At 47.6% G+C, this 13,406-nt stretch overlaps 1 protein-coding gene across 1 annotated transcript in view; it reads right to left on the bottom strand.

Moving 5' to 3' along the window:
- Positions 1-4,608: 4,608 nt before the first annotated feature.
- The window catches only part of Chst15 (carbohydrate sulfotransferase 15), a 97,059-nt gene continuing 88,261 nt past the window's right edge, over positions 4,609-13,406 (bottom strand). Inside the window, exon 9 of the transcript XR_607054.3 lies at positions 4,609-5,828. The gene's annotated coding sequence lies outside the window, so the exon portion shown is untranslated. The remainder of the gene's footprint in view (positions 5,829-13,406) is intronic.

Raw genomic sequence — 13,406 nt, 5'->3', positions numbered from 1 at the left:
TTTGTGCGTGACAAAGTTGAACTCTCTCTCTCTCTCTCTCTCTCTCTCTCTCTCTCTCTCTCTCTCTCTCTCTCTTTCTCTCTCTCTCTCCATTCTGTAAGCAAGACTGCCTTCACTTTTTTATTTTATTTATTTTTATGTGTACGAGTGTATTGCCTGCATGTGTGTAAGTGCACCTGTGTTATGCAGTGCCCTCAGAGGTCAGAAGAAGGCATTGGATTCCCTGGAACTGGAGTTATGGACAGTTGTTGACTACCATGTGGGTGCTGGGAATCGAACCCAGGTCTTCTGCAAGAGCAGCCAGTGCTCTTAACCACTGAGCCATCTCTTCAGCCCCCACAAGACTGCTTCTTACAATCTGCATTGGCTTAGTAAAAAAGAGAAGTAATTGTTGAAAGGGAAAATTCTGCAGATTTTTCTGAATCTTTGGCTGTTCCTAGACCAAGGTTCTTGAGGTTAAAAGCAAAGTAACCTTTACATTTTGTTTTAGTACTGATTTGTCTTGGGGTAGAGATCATATGGTCTCCTAACTACCAACCCAATTGAAGGTTTGGGGGAAGTCAGAGTCTATGAGGTGCTGAAGATACAGCTCAGTTGGTAGCAAAATCTTGAGTTTAGTCCCCAGCACTGCATAAACTGGGCATGGTGGTACATGCCTGTAATTCCGGTGCTTGGGAGGTAGAGACAGAAGGATCTGAAATCCAAGGTCATCCTTGGCTATAAAGCAAGTTCAAGGCTAACCTGGGATATATGAGACCCTGTCTCAAAAAACTAAGGAGCTTGGGACTAGAGAGATGGCTCAACAGTTAACAGCACTGGTTGTACCCACATGGTGGCTCACAACTGTCCATACCTCCAGTTCCAGGGGCTCCAACACCCTCTTCTGGTCTCCATGGTCACTGCATGCATGGAGGGCACTTACATACATGTAAGCAAAACACTCATACAAATAAAATAAAAATTAATTTTTAATGAGAGGAGCTTATTAGATAATTTTTCCCATATCATCCTGCCAGGTGACTGGTGGCTCTGCCTGGCCTGCCTTCCTAGATAACTCGTGACTCATAAATCTTCTTGAATCAGTTCAAGGGCACCAGTGCCCTGTTCTGTCTGTGAGATGTCAAGGTCCATCCCTTTGCTGGGGGTGTGGCATTCCACTCCATCCCATGTGACTAGCTTTGGTCAGCGGAACGTTAGGAAATACACACAGAAGACAGAAGAAGCACTTGTGTTTCCCCTTCACCTCTGGCACCTGGTGCTTTGACAGCAGGGGCAGCCTCCTGGAGGACAACCTACATGCAGTAGAGCCAGGTGACCTCAGTGTCCTTCCTAGACCAAACAGCCTGTGGCTGGCCAGCAGACAAGTCAATGAGCCCAGCCAAGACCAGAAGAACCACCCAGCAGACTGTCCAAACCCCTGACCCACTGATCCTTTGTCACAGTTAATACTGTAACCTTGAAGTTCTGTGGTTGGTGTGGTGGTTTTCTTAGTGTGTATGTGTGCTGGATAGTTTTAGCTGTCAAATTGACACACCTGGGTAGAGGGGGCGCCTCAATTGGGGAATTTCCTCCTTTGGAATGGCCTGTGGCCATGTCTGTGAGACATTTTCTTGATTGTTGAATGATATGGGAGGGCCCAGCCCACTGTGGGTGGTGCCACCCCTGGGCAGGTGGTCCTGTATTGTATAAGAAAGCAGATTAAGAATAGGCCAAGGAACGAAGTCAGTAAGCAGTGATCTTCCACGGCCTGTGCTCCAGCTCCTGCTTCCAGGTTCCCACCCTGAGTAGTTCCTATCTTGGGCTCCCTCAGCGAGGAACTGTGACCTGAGAGATGTAAGCCACATAAGCCCTTTCCTCCCCAAGATAGTATTGGTCAGAGTGTTTTGTCACAACAATTGAAAGCAAACTAAAACAGTATGTATGTGGGTGTGCATTTTCTGTCAGTGTACATGTATGTACAGGTGTGATGCATTTGGAGGCCAGAGGTCAACCTTGGGGGTCAGTCTTCAGGAACCATCACCTTGGTTTTTGAGACAGGCTCGCTCACTGGCCTGGGGCTCACTGATGTCTCTACCTTCCAGCGCTGGAATTACAAACACACATTACCATGCTTGGCTTTGTTACTTGGGTTCTGGGAATCAAACTCAGGTCCTCACATTTGTGCAGCAAGCACTTTTCTGAGTGAGCCATCTCCCTAATCTTATCGCTGGTTGATACTCAGCATGATTGTGGCAGTTGATAGCAGACTCATTTGCCCAGTACCTGGATGCCAGGGGAAGCTTTCGGGTTCCCTGCTGGCCCTCACCCAGCCTGGTATTGAGTACCATTGGAAGCAGAAGGTGCCGATGGAGAGAGCCTGATGTTGAGCAGAACAGAGTGGGAACCAGGTATGCTGCTCAGAGCAGGGTGGCCATGGGCACATTATAAGTCCTCTCATGTTGGTGTCCCTCAACACTGAGATGAGAATACAGTCATCATTACCACTGGTTCAACTCATTGAGCAATTGTGCATCTGGGATGAGGTTAAGAACTCTGTCTAGATTAGCTTATGGGTTTTCACCACAGCCTTGTGAAATGGAGGTGTTTTACAGGTAAGGAAACTGAGGCACAGCAACCTTGGCTGAGTGGGTCAGGGGCACACAGCCTATGCTATGTTAACTTTTGGTTAATGTGTGTGGTTTTTCAGCAGTATATAAAATTGTTCATCTGATGACATAAGTAATACAGAATTCTTTATTTGATGACATAAGATATAACATGCTATGGCAAGACATAACGTAATATGATTGGTGATGTGATTGACTTGATTTGGCATGATATAGGACATGCATGATACGACATCAACTAGGCCAAATATATCGCAGCAAGACTGGAAGGTGTAATGATAGGTACATAGCACTTTCCTACAAGTACTGGGTTTTGGATCCTTTTTCTTTACTTCTATATTAACTTAAATTTTTGTGAGTGTTATCTTTATAATAAGATATAGCTCAGTGGTAAATTGTTGCCTGGCCTGGTGTGTGTGGGGTTCTGGGTTTAATCTCTAGTAGCAGAAAGAACAAAAAGGAACATTTTTAATATTTTATTAATTATTTTCATTTTATGTGTATGAGTGTATTGGCTGCAAATATGTAAGTGCATCTGTCATGCAATGCCCAGGGAGGACAGAAGAGGGTGTTGAATGCCCTAGAACTGGAGTTATAGATGGTTGTTAGCCATGCAGGTGCTGGGAACCAAATTCAAGTCTTCTGTAAGAGCAGCCAGTGTTCTTAACCACTGAGCCATCTCTCCAGCCCTGATGCAACATTTAAAAAAAAATCCCCTTCTCCCAGTATTTGACTGGATTCTGTTATGTTACAGATAATATGGTAGTCTAAAGTCAGAATTACAGCCTTCAGGTTGTAAATTATAATCTGTACAAGTCCTTTTGGTTCAACAACTTGAAAAGCTAACTATTATGAGCCACTTTCTCCTAAAAGCACATTGCTGTCTGCTGACTGGAATTTGTATCTGCTGGAAGAGGGCTAGGTTGGAGTAACAATAGGTTCAAAAGCATACAATGACCCAAACACAAAACAGAAGGATTTGTCTCTCTCACAGAGCTTCCAGAGAACAATCTTCCCAACAAGAACAAGAGAGCTGGCGGTTTACACAGATGCAGTTCTTGGAAGGCTCTGAAGAGCTGATGAGCCCCAGGCTGGGAAGGTCAAGGTTCCAGAGAGGGAAAAATCCCTGCAAAGATGAATCTTCCCTCCCCACAGCCAGGGCAGTTAGGAATCCTGAACAGAGGGCAGGAGGTCAAGGGCCTGGGCATAGGCCATTAGAAGGAGCAGGGAAACCAGCAGTGGTATTGGTAGGCTCACAGGTCTAGACAGGAAACGGAAATAGATTATTGAAGATGGAAGAGCTGGAATCCCTTAAGACAGGACAAAGTACTGAGCCCCAATCTCAACTCAGCATCTACCTATGAAATTTGAGGTTTCCTGGTGCTGTTCGAAAGGGAAACTATGAGTTTCAAAGGAGCCAAGTGGAGGCCCCAATAGTCTCACTGTAGTAAAGACACAAGAATTGAACTCCGAACTCACCATAGGGCAAGGACCCAGGTGAACGCTTCAGCCTCTCAACACAAAACCCCTAAATCCAATCTCCAAGAGTAGGCATGAGCCAGGGATGCACAGAGGTGCCAGTACTGCCCCCAGCCTTCAGTTAGCTCAGCAACCAGTGGACTGAGGCAGTGAATCCCACAGCCACCCACCTATCAGAGGAAAGGATGCACACTATCTGACATTCATTAAAAAGCTCATAGGCAGTCAAGAGACTTTAGAAAGTTTCCTCAGCCTCCCAAAGCAGTGCCTTTTATTGGGGAACTAAATATTCAAACATATGAACTTGTGACTCCCCCACTCATGTGCACACATGTGCATGTATACGTGCATACATACATGTACACACACATGAACATGTACACATGCATACAACAGTCAAAAAAAATGTTTTTAAAAAGTTGTGCTTATCCTCGAATAGGATGCCTGTACGAAACCTCTGCCACTCAAGGCTCAGAGACCACCATACATGTACACACACATGAACATGTACACATGCATACAACAGTCAAAAAATGTTTTTAAAAAGTTGTGCTTATCCTCGAATAGGATGCCTGTACCAAACCTCTGCCACTCAAGGCTCAGAGACCATTGTGGAAGAGCACCCAGAAAGGCTGTAAGAGCCAGAGGTGGTGGGTGACCACAAGAAAGCAGAGTTTTCCAGCTCATCAGTTACTCATTTGAACACACAGCAATGGTGTCAGCATGTACAATTCTTATGCAAGCTCAGGCCAGACAAAATCCCAGCATAGAAGTGGGGAAATGGGAAAGAAGGCCCAGCATTTGCTGATGAACTCTTGACAACCAATAATTGCTGGGAAAGTTGATTTTCTTTTAGGGTGTGGTGCTACGTAGGTTAATCAGGCTCCAGTGGATGGACATACACCAAAGGACATTTGTGGAAAGAAACTTAACTTGATAGGCTTTAATATGACAGAGTTCATGAAATCTGGTGGGGGGTGGCTATAAAAGGGGTTCAGGTAGGGGAGACGGTCTAAATATGACCAAAATATATTGTATAAAATTTGCAAAGATTCCTTTTTAAAAATGTAAAAAGAGCTGCTGATGTAGCTCAGTGGTAAAGTGCATGCTTAGCCCAGGAGTCAAAAGAAATGACGAAATGACAGGACCAACTGTGAGTGAATTCACAAGCCAGTGCCACAGAGCCAGGGACTATATGTGTGTCCCACGCTCTTGGTTGGGCTTTAACACCCATAGGGGAAAGCTTTGACCTGAATGGGGCTGAACTCTGGAAATAGTGGGGTCCTGCCACACTGCCCCTCCTCACAAGAAAAACTAGAAAACCCTAAAGACGTGTTCAGACCAAACCAGACTCTACTCAGAAAAATGCAGCAAGGCCTTCTGTTGAGAAGGAATCAGATCAAAGTTTTCTTATCTACTTCCCACCAAAGTAAGTAAATCCCTCCCCATTCCAAGGATCTAAATCACCGTCAATTTTTGCTGCAATGGTTTCTATGACTGAGGATCATTCCAGCTCCAGTGGTTCTTCCACGGTGGGGCAGACAGATGCCCTGTGGAAAAATGGAACAGCACGGGAGGAAGTTTCTTCAGCACTTACAGCAGCTTGAGTACGACGTCGTGGCTTTCTTTTGCTTCATCTTGCTTGAGGTTCGTTGAGGTGTTATTTGTTTGTCATTGGTGGTTATTTGTTTCTACTTTAGTTCTGCTGGGAGCAGCCCACTTTCCTTCTTTCAGACTTGTCTACTAATTACAAAGAGATGGACAGATATTTGAGGACAGAGCTGAGAAGGGTATTTTCTAGTTGTTTTTTGTATTAATACCTAGGTCAGCTCACAGTGGTCTAAAGACCTACCTCCCATAATCTGAACCCATTGTTTTCTGGTCTCTAGCAATTCTTTATTCTTTTTATTTATTTATTTATTTATTTATTTTTATATTAGCACACAAAGTAACAGATTCCCTTCTAACATTTTCATACACACTTGTTTTGGTTTCTCCTCTACCCCAGCTTTTCTCCCCATTTTCCTGCCCACCTCCCAACCCATCCACCCCCAGTATCCCTCCTTCCAATTTCATATCACTTCTTTTGTTACTATTTTTATTTTATGTGTATGTGTGTATTGCCTGCATGTAGGTAAGTACACCCATGTCACGCAATGCCCACGGAGGTCAGAAGAGGCTGTGGGATCCCCTGGGATTGGAGTTATGGACAGTTGTTAGCTGCCATGTAGATGCTGGGATTCAAACCCAGGTCTTCTGCAAGAACAGCCAGCATTCTTAACCACTGAGCCATCTCTCCAGCTCCTCATATCACTTCTTAAGGTCATACCCTCAAATCCCACTCACAATGGGAAAAGTAAGTAGACACAATCACCACAATAATTAGATCCCCAGGCACTTGCTAACAATGGTCCAGATCAAATTATAGACCCAATGTTTGAAACTATTAAGTGCATAAAAGTAATAAAAATTATATTGAAAGAACAATATTCTCTGAGAATAAAATAACAGCCAGACGATAATGAGCCAAATTACAGTTTTAAGACTACAAATAATTTCCAAAAGCTCATTAAAAATTTAATAATTGTTTTGATAGCAGAATCGATGGTATAGACCTGTAGAACGCGTTAGTGACCTGGGAGGTAGACAGTTGGGAGCATTTTACAGGCCGTGTAGATAGGAAGGATGAGGAGAGTTGAAAGAATGGAGGAGCAAGGAGGGTGCAAGGAGGGCCAGAGGGAACACAGGAGCATTCTGAGCACAGCGGGTACATGTGCTCCCCAGTGCCAGGATGGGCATAGCCGTCTGCTTGGCAGCTAGGCAGGTGTGTGTGTGTGTGTGTGTGTGTGTGTGTGTGTAACTCGGGTCACTGAATGAGTGGACTCGATGGCTCATTTCCCTGCTGAGACTATCTAGGCTTTCTTCTGATGCTGGGCTCTGCTCCAGAGGGGTGGTAGGAGGTGCTACGGGGAGGTGGGTAAGGAAGGTGAAGGGTCAGTAGAGCTGGAAGGGAGCTAAGGAGTAGAGCTAAGGGTCACAAACTGAATCTCCCAAACACTGTCTTTCAGGAGCTACCAGAAAGTTGGGTCATTTTCTGTGATGGTTCAGACAGCATCCTTCCAGTGTCCTGGCAATGGGATGGGTTCCACTTGGCTTCTTTAAAATATTTTATTATTTTTATTTTATGTGTATGAGAATATTGCCTGCATGTATGTAAATGCACCCGTGTCATGCAATGCTCACAGAAGACAGAAGGGAGCATCGGTCCCCTGGAACTGGAGTTATGGATAGTTGTTAGCTGCCATGAGGATGCTGGGATTTGAACCCTAGTCTTCTGCCAGAACAGCCAGTGCTCTGTACCACTGAGCCATCTCTCCAGCCCCTCCACTTGGCTTCTTGTAGGGAATGTAACCCCTAAATCCACATTGCTGCAGCTTCTCTAGCCCCTCTGCCCTTGGGAACCCCAAACTCAAAGCCATGTGCAGTGGTTAGTCTTGGTTATCAATCTGACTGAATGGAGAGGAAGCCTAGATTAGCTAAAGCACACCTCTGGGTGTGCTGGTGTCTGTGACAGTGACTCCAGAGAAGATTGAAGAAAGATGTACACTGAAAGTGAGCAGCACCACGGGGGCCGAGATGGGATCAAGGGAGGAAAAGGAGAGAGCCCATAGTGTGTTCCCCCTTTTTTGCATGCCCCCCTCCCCCTTCCTGGCAGCCAGGATGCAAGCTCTTTTTGGCCACATCCTCCCTATCATAGTGCACTGAGACCTCTGAATCTGTGAACCAAAATAACTTCCCCCTCTTAAGTTGTGTACAGAAGTCCAGTGATGAGAAAGCTAAACGACACCCCAGCGCTGCCTGGCCAAGCAAACCCCATCACTGCTAGGGGGAGAGAGCAGAAGCAGAAAGGAAAGAGCAGCAAGAACTCCACAGCAGACAATAAGGTGCCAAGAAGCTGGTGCCAGTGTCTAAACTAGGCTGGATGGTGACGAAATAACACAGAAGGCAGCAGTGTGGGAAAGGGGCAGGAGTGGGTGAGCCATGGTCCTCCAAGCCTGCTGAACGTCTCTGAACCTGGGAAGAAATGATTTGGAGTGTGAGTAGGAGGACTAAGGGGCAGAGGTGTGGAGGTAGTGGCCTGGAGCCAGGCAGCCATTCTGCAAGGAGAGAGGAGAATTTGGAGCAAGAGGAAAGACGGGGAGGCTCAGAGACAGGAAGGTTAGGACAGAGCTGGAGAGGACAGAAGCCCTGCTGGGTCTGCAGGTAGACTCTGCCCCTTTCCCTCCCCATCACCAACACTGCACCTCCAAGGCCCCCTGGCGTGGGTGACAGTCCTTCAGCCATCCACAGACCTAGAGTTTTGCAGGATGAGGACTCAGGGCAGAGGTTCTGGGAAAAGGTAGGGAAGGGAGGCGACTCTAGGCTGGAAGAACTGGGTGGGAGGGAGGTGGGGTGTCTGGACCAGTTGCTAAGGTGCTTTTGAGGGTGCTGTTTCCACTCAGCCAACCCACAGCTGCGCTCCAGGACTTAGATGAGCAGTGGTGTGCAGGGGCCAGGCCAGTGTCAGTGTACGTTCCCCCAGACTTTTGTCCCTGAGGGTTGCTGTTGGCATGCTCTACAGGACTACAGCTAACCTCTGCTGAACAAACTCAGGAAAGGGTTGAGAGCAGCACGTAGACCTTCTGCTGAGGGATCCACAGTTACAGCCGGGCCTCTTCAAAACCTCAGCCTGCTAGATGAACTTAGACCTGTCCCTCGGGCATCCTTTTGCTGGGGTTACCCTTGACCCAGGTCAGTTGTGATCCTGGCAGATAGAGATGGTCCAGTCTTGGTGGGGCTGTTCCTGTTCAGAAAGACTAGGTAAGGCCTTGTGGCTGCAAAACGCCCAAGCTGGCCACAAGAGAGCAACAGAGGGCTGTCTTTCTCAGCTTCCTGAACACTAGGAATTTAAATGGCTTGGTCAAGTGATTTGTTTTCAAAAACCAATGAAAAGCAGATCTGAAAGGGCCCCTGTGAAAGCTTCCACATTTTCACCCCAATCTAGCTGGGAAGCTGAATCTCAGAGAGGTTAAACCACCTGCCTAAAGCATTCAGCACTTGGTGGCCCCCAGTTTAGGGCTTTCTCCAGGCACCCTCTGTTCCCTCTTAGAAACTTCACTGCATGGCTGGGTATCCGGGGATGGGGCAAGGACAATTCAGCCAACCCTTTTATAGGAAGCAGTAGTCCTTGAATTTGGTCTTGGGCTACAGTAAGAAACCAAGTTTGGAACAGCTTGGGTAACAACAGAGCGGGAAGCATGGGTGAGAAGGAGGTGAGGGGTGGACAGGACATTTGCCTAAGCTGAGCCTTTACAGGCTGCTTGGTTCTCTGCCTTTAGAATTGCTGCTGGCTCCCTTAGGAAATTTCCAGAATTCCATTTTGCTGAAAGTAACGACCATGGCAGGAGTTCCCCAGATTATCTCATGTGGAGGTGGGAGTAAACAGTCGGTTGCCACAGCCACTGTGGAGAGGTACAAGGGTCCCTCTGTGGGCTGGAGGAAAGCGGCCAAACCCCATTCCTCCACCATGACTCGAACCCACAGCAGCCTCTGACCACAGGAGTGCTGGGCTGACTTCAGAACTGGCTGGCTGTGTGCAGCCCAGGGCTTCTCCACAGAGTCAGCAGTACACCACACAGCAGGACCCAGAAGGGACATGGGGGAAGGTAGCAGAGGCCACAGTGGAGCATCTATGGGTGCAGCACAGCATCATGAGAGGCCCGATTGGTCACTTCTGCCGTTTCCTTGGGGGAATGGCCCTAAAGATGTTGCCAAGACTAACCTCAGCCCTTACTGCCTGTGCAGGCCTTGCCTGGCCTCTCAGCCCAGACTGTCCAGAAAATTCCAATTGCTTCCTTGGAAACTTTTCATAGATTCTGATTTGAGAAGCTGGAGTTTGGACTCTGTCTCTGGAGGACAATAGACCGGAGCTCAAGACCTTGGGACCTGGGCATGTTCATTGGCCTCTCTGAGCCTCTGTTCTCTGTCTATAATGGAACCAAGGTAGAGACAGGACCTGCTCTAAATGTCGTGGGACCCAGCAAGGGGCTCACAGGTGCCTTTTGAAGGGACCTGGTGCCCACCCTGTGCTCAGTGATGACTGGTATTGGCATGACTGCTGTAGTCTCTTTTACCACAGAGGCCTCACATCTCTGGCCTCCCCAGCCACAGGCTTTTTACCATGTCACTAAACATCCCAGCTGATGTTCAGGGCATGTGTGCTTGGCTCTCCTGGTTTTGGGCCATTTTGCAAAATGCTCTAGTCAATTTTATTTTCACTGCAATTCAATTATATTTGTTCCCAGGCCTTTTTATGCCAGTTGTTTTGGACATTATAAATGCACTATTTAATTAACTATTAGATAAATCATCAGTTTCAAAACTGGCTAGTCCCAGGAGTCTTTATAGTCTTAACATTATTTAAGATCACTGGGAACAAACACATGTGCACACATGCGTGCGCACACACAGAAGAAATAAAAATAGGGTGGAGAACAGTTGAGGAAAACACCAGAAGTCGACTTCCGGGCCTCCACAGCACGTGCACGTGTGTGCACACGAACCTGCACACACATGCGCACACACAAAGAAAAGTACAAAAGCAAGCTTCTTGAAGAAAGCCAGGCTGACAGCCTCTAAAAGTCTTGCATGGGTGAGGATCAAAGAGCCTGCCTCATGTAGCTTTGCAAATACTCCCTGGTTCTCACGCCCGTTAGAAAAAGTGAACTGGAAATCGGTACTGATTCATCATGCTGTGGCTTCTGTGGCTGAGATAACTGTGTGCACAGATCAGTGCTGAGAAAAGACTCTGGCCCTCCACCAAGAGACAGGCAAGTCAGCATACTTTAAATGTCTTAAGTAAAAATAGCATCTTTAGTAGCACGTACAGGGCCCTGGGTTCAATCTCCAGCATTACCAAATAAATAGTTTATTTAATGTTTAAGGAATGCATGTGTGTTAGTAGGATTTCCTGACCTAACCAGGTTGCCCAATGTTCCAGTTTCATCCTCTTGCTGTGATCAAAAACCACTGACCAAATGCAACTTGGGGGTAAAGAGTTTCTACTTCCAGGTCTGAGTCCATCATTGAAGGAAGTCAGAGGAGAAACTTGAAGCAAAAGCCACGGAGGATGCTGCTTGCTGGCTCATTCACTGGCTCATGCTTAGCTAGTACTCTTACACAGCACAGGACCACCTGCCCAGGGAACCGTGCTGCTCACAGTGGGCTGGGCCCTCCTATATCATTTAACAATCAAGACAGTCCCCTGCAAGCATGCCCAAAGACCATCTTGACTTAGGAAATTCTTCAGTTGAGGGTTCTCAGCTCGAATGACCCTAGGCTGTGTCAAGTTGACAATTACAGATAATCAGGTCACCTGACTAACTCCATTCTCAGATGCCACAAGAATGATGACCCAACCTGCCCCCTCCCACTGTTGTAAACACTTCTACTCTGCCTTGGGTTGGACACCAGCTCCAAGCCTAATCCTTGCCTTTCCCCACCTCCTCAATGTTCTCTACACTCTTCATCAAAGTAATGGAAGGCAGGCCTTGTAGATCCAAACACTGGTTCCTATGTGACTTTAAAGAAGTCACCTAACCTCTCTGAGCCCCAGCTTCCTCCTCTGTAAAATGGGAATTATGTATGAGCATGCATACGTACTCACTCTCAACAAAAGCCAACAGCTCTTGTGGTGTGTTTTTGCTATCATGGCTTATATCACCTCCCACTGGCACAGTGCCTTTGAGATGATCCTCGAGTATCCAACCCACTTTGTCCCTATCTCTGTGACCACTTACCTGGACCACTAGTCCCCAACCTTGGCCTCCCACCTGGCTCTTCTATAGTCTCTACAATGATAACCCAGAGCTCTGACCAAGTGGCTTCCTGCTCCAGGAATGTCAGATGGGAGGCTCAGTACACCATTACCTCACCCAACTCCCTGACCTTTGGGTGCCTTGCCTCCTAAGCCCATAGCCAACTTCCCTAACTGGGATGTAGATACGCAGCCCTAAATATCTTCCTGAGAAATGGCTGAGTACAACCCATTCTGCAGGAAAGAAGGCAGAAGACACAGTGTCCTCTGTCACACACACACACACACACACACACACACACATACATACACACACACACAACCCAACAGAGGTCATTCCATGTCTCTTTGACTTCAGTCTACCCCCTTCTTAGGGACATTGAGATGTGCCCGATCCTGTGCCTTCCCACCTCCCTGCCTGGCTGTCCTGGGCCTTCCTTCTAGGCTGACCTCCCAGCCACGGCTCCTGCTTCCAGATCTTGCCAGCCTCCAGGGCTCTGCTTAAGGCCAGCTGTTTTCTCAGTTGCCTGGCTGGCATCCCTGGCCACCTGCAGCCCCTGCAAGAGGTCTGAGCTCTCCAAAGGTATCCTGTCCACTTTCTTAGGACCAACCCTAACCCCAGAGGAGTCCCAAGGTCATATCCCAAGGAACCATTTTGCATTACTTTGTTCCTTCAAGGTTTGCTGACTGGCTAAGTGTGCAGGTCCCAGTCCAGGCTCTGAGGATATGGCTGTGGACAGACAGACCCTCTGTCTAATGGAGTTAATGGTTCTTCTGGGCCAAGGGATCATAAGCAGTAGCAGGTCACAAATGACACATTTTCAGATGACAGTTATGTGGTAAGTACTCTTAACACAACCAAGGGACAAGGCTGGGGCCTTCAGGACAGGTCCCAACATAGGCAAACGGCTGGAAAAGAGACCACAAAGGCCTGGGAAGGGCATGTGTGACAAAGAGACATCAGATGCAGGTCTGGGGCACTGAGGGCAGCAGAGAACTGACAGGTTAATTGGGATAGCTGGGGTCTGAGTCAGCAGGACTGGGTCAAGGGGAACCTGGGGCTGGGCAGGCCTTCACACTCCATCCATCATGAGCTGAGGACGCCAGGGCTTCAGAGGAGAGCAGCATGGTTGGAGAGGTGCAGAGGCAGATGATGGTCACTCATGGCTCAGCAGTGGAACTGGGCCACTCTACACTGTATCACATAGAATGGGCTGGGAGGCAGAGAGGGAAGGGAAGGAAAGTGTGAACCTTGTCTGTCCTTTCCCTCGGAGGAAATGGAGAGAGAGGACAGTCATGTCCATTGAGACTTACATGGGGTATCAGGGTGCAGGACCTGCCCCAGTTGTCTGACACCTTCCCTGAGGGAAAGTGGAGGGGAGGAAAGAGGCTCATTAGAACTCCATAAAGGAGGGGCTTTCTGGCTTGCACTGACTCCTTTGCATATAAATGTCTCTCAGGAGCCC

The sequence above is a fragment of the Nannospalax galili genome, unplaced genomic scaffold (genome assembly GCF_000622305.1).
Source record: "Nannospalax galili isolate Female #2095 unplaced genomic scaffold, S.galili_v1.0 scaffold31, whole genome shotgun sequence".
NCBI lineage: Eukaryota > Metazoa > Chordata > Mammalia > Rodentia > Spalacidae > Nannospalax > Nannospalax galili.
This window is presented reverse-complemented; position numbering and strand designations above follow the sequence as displayed.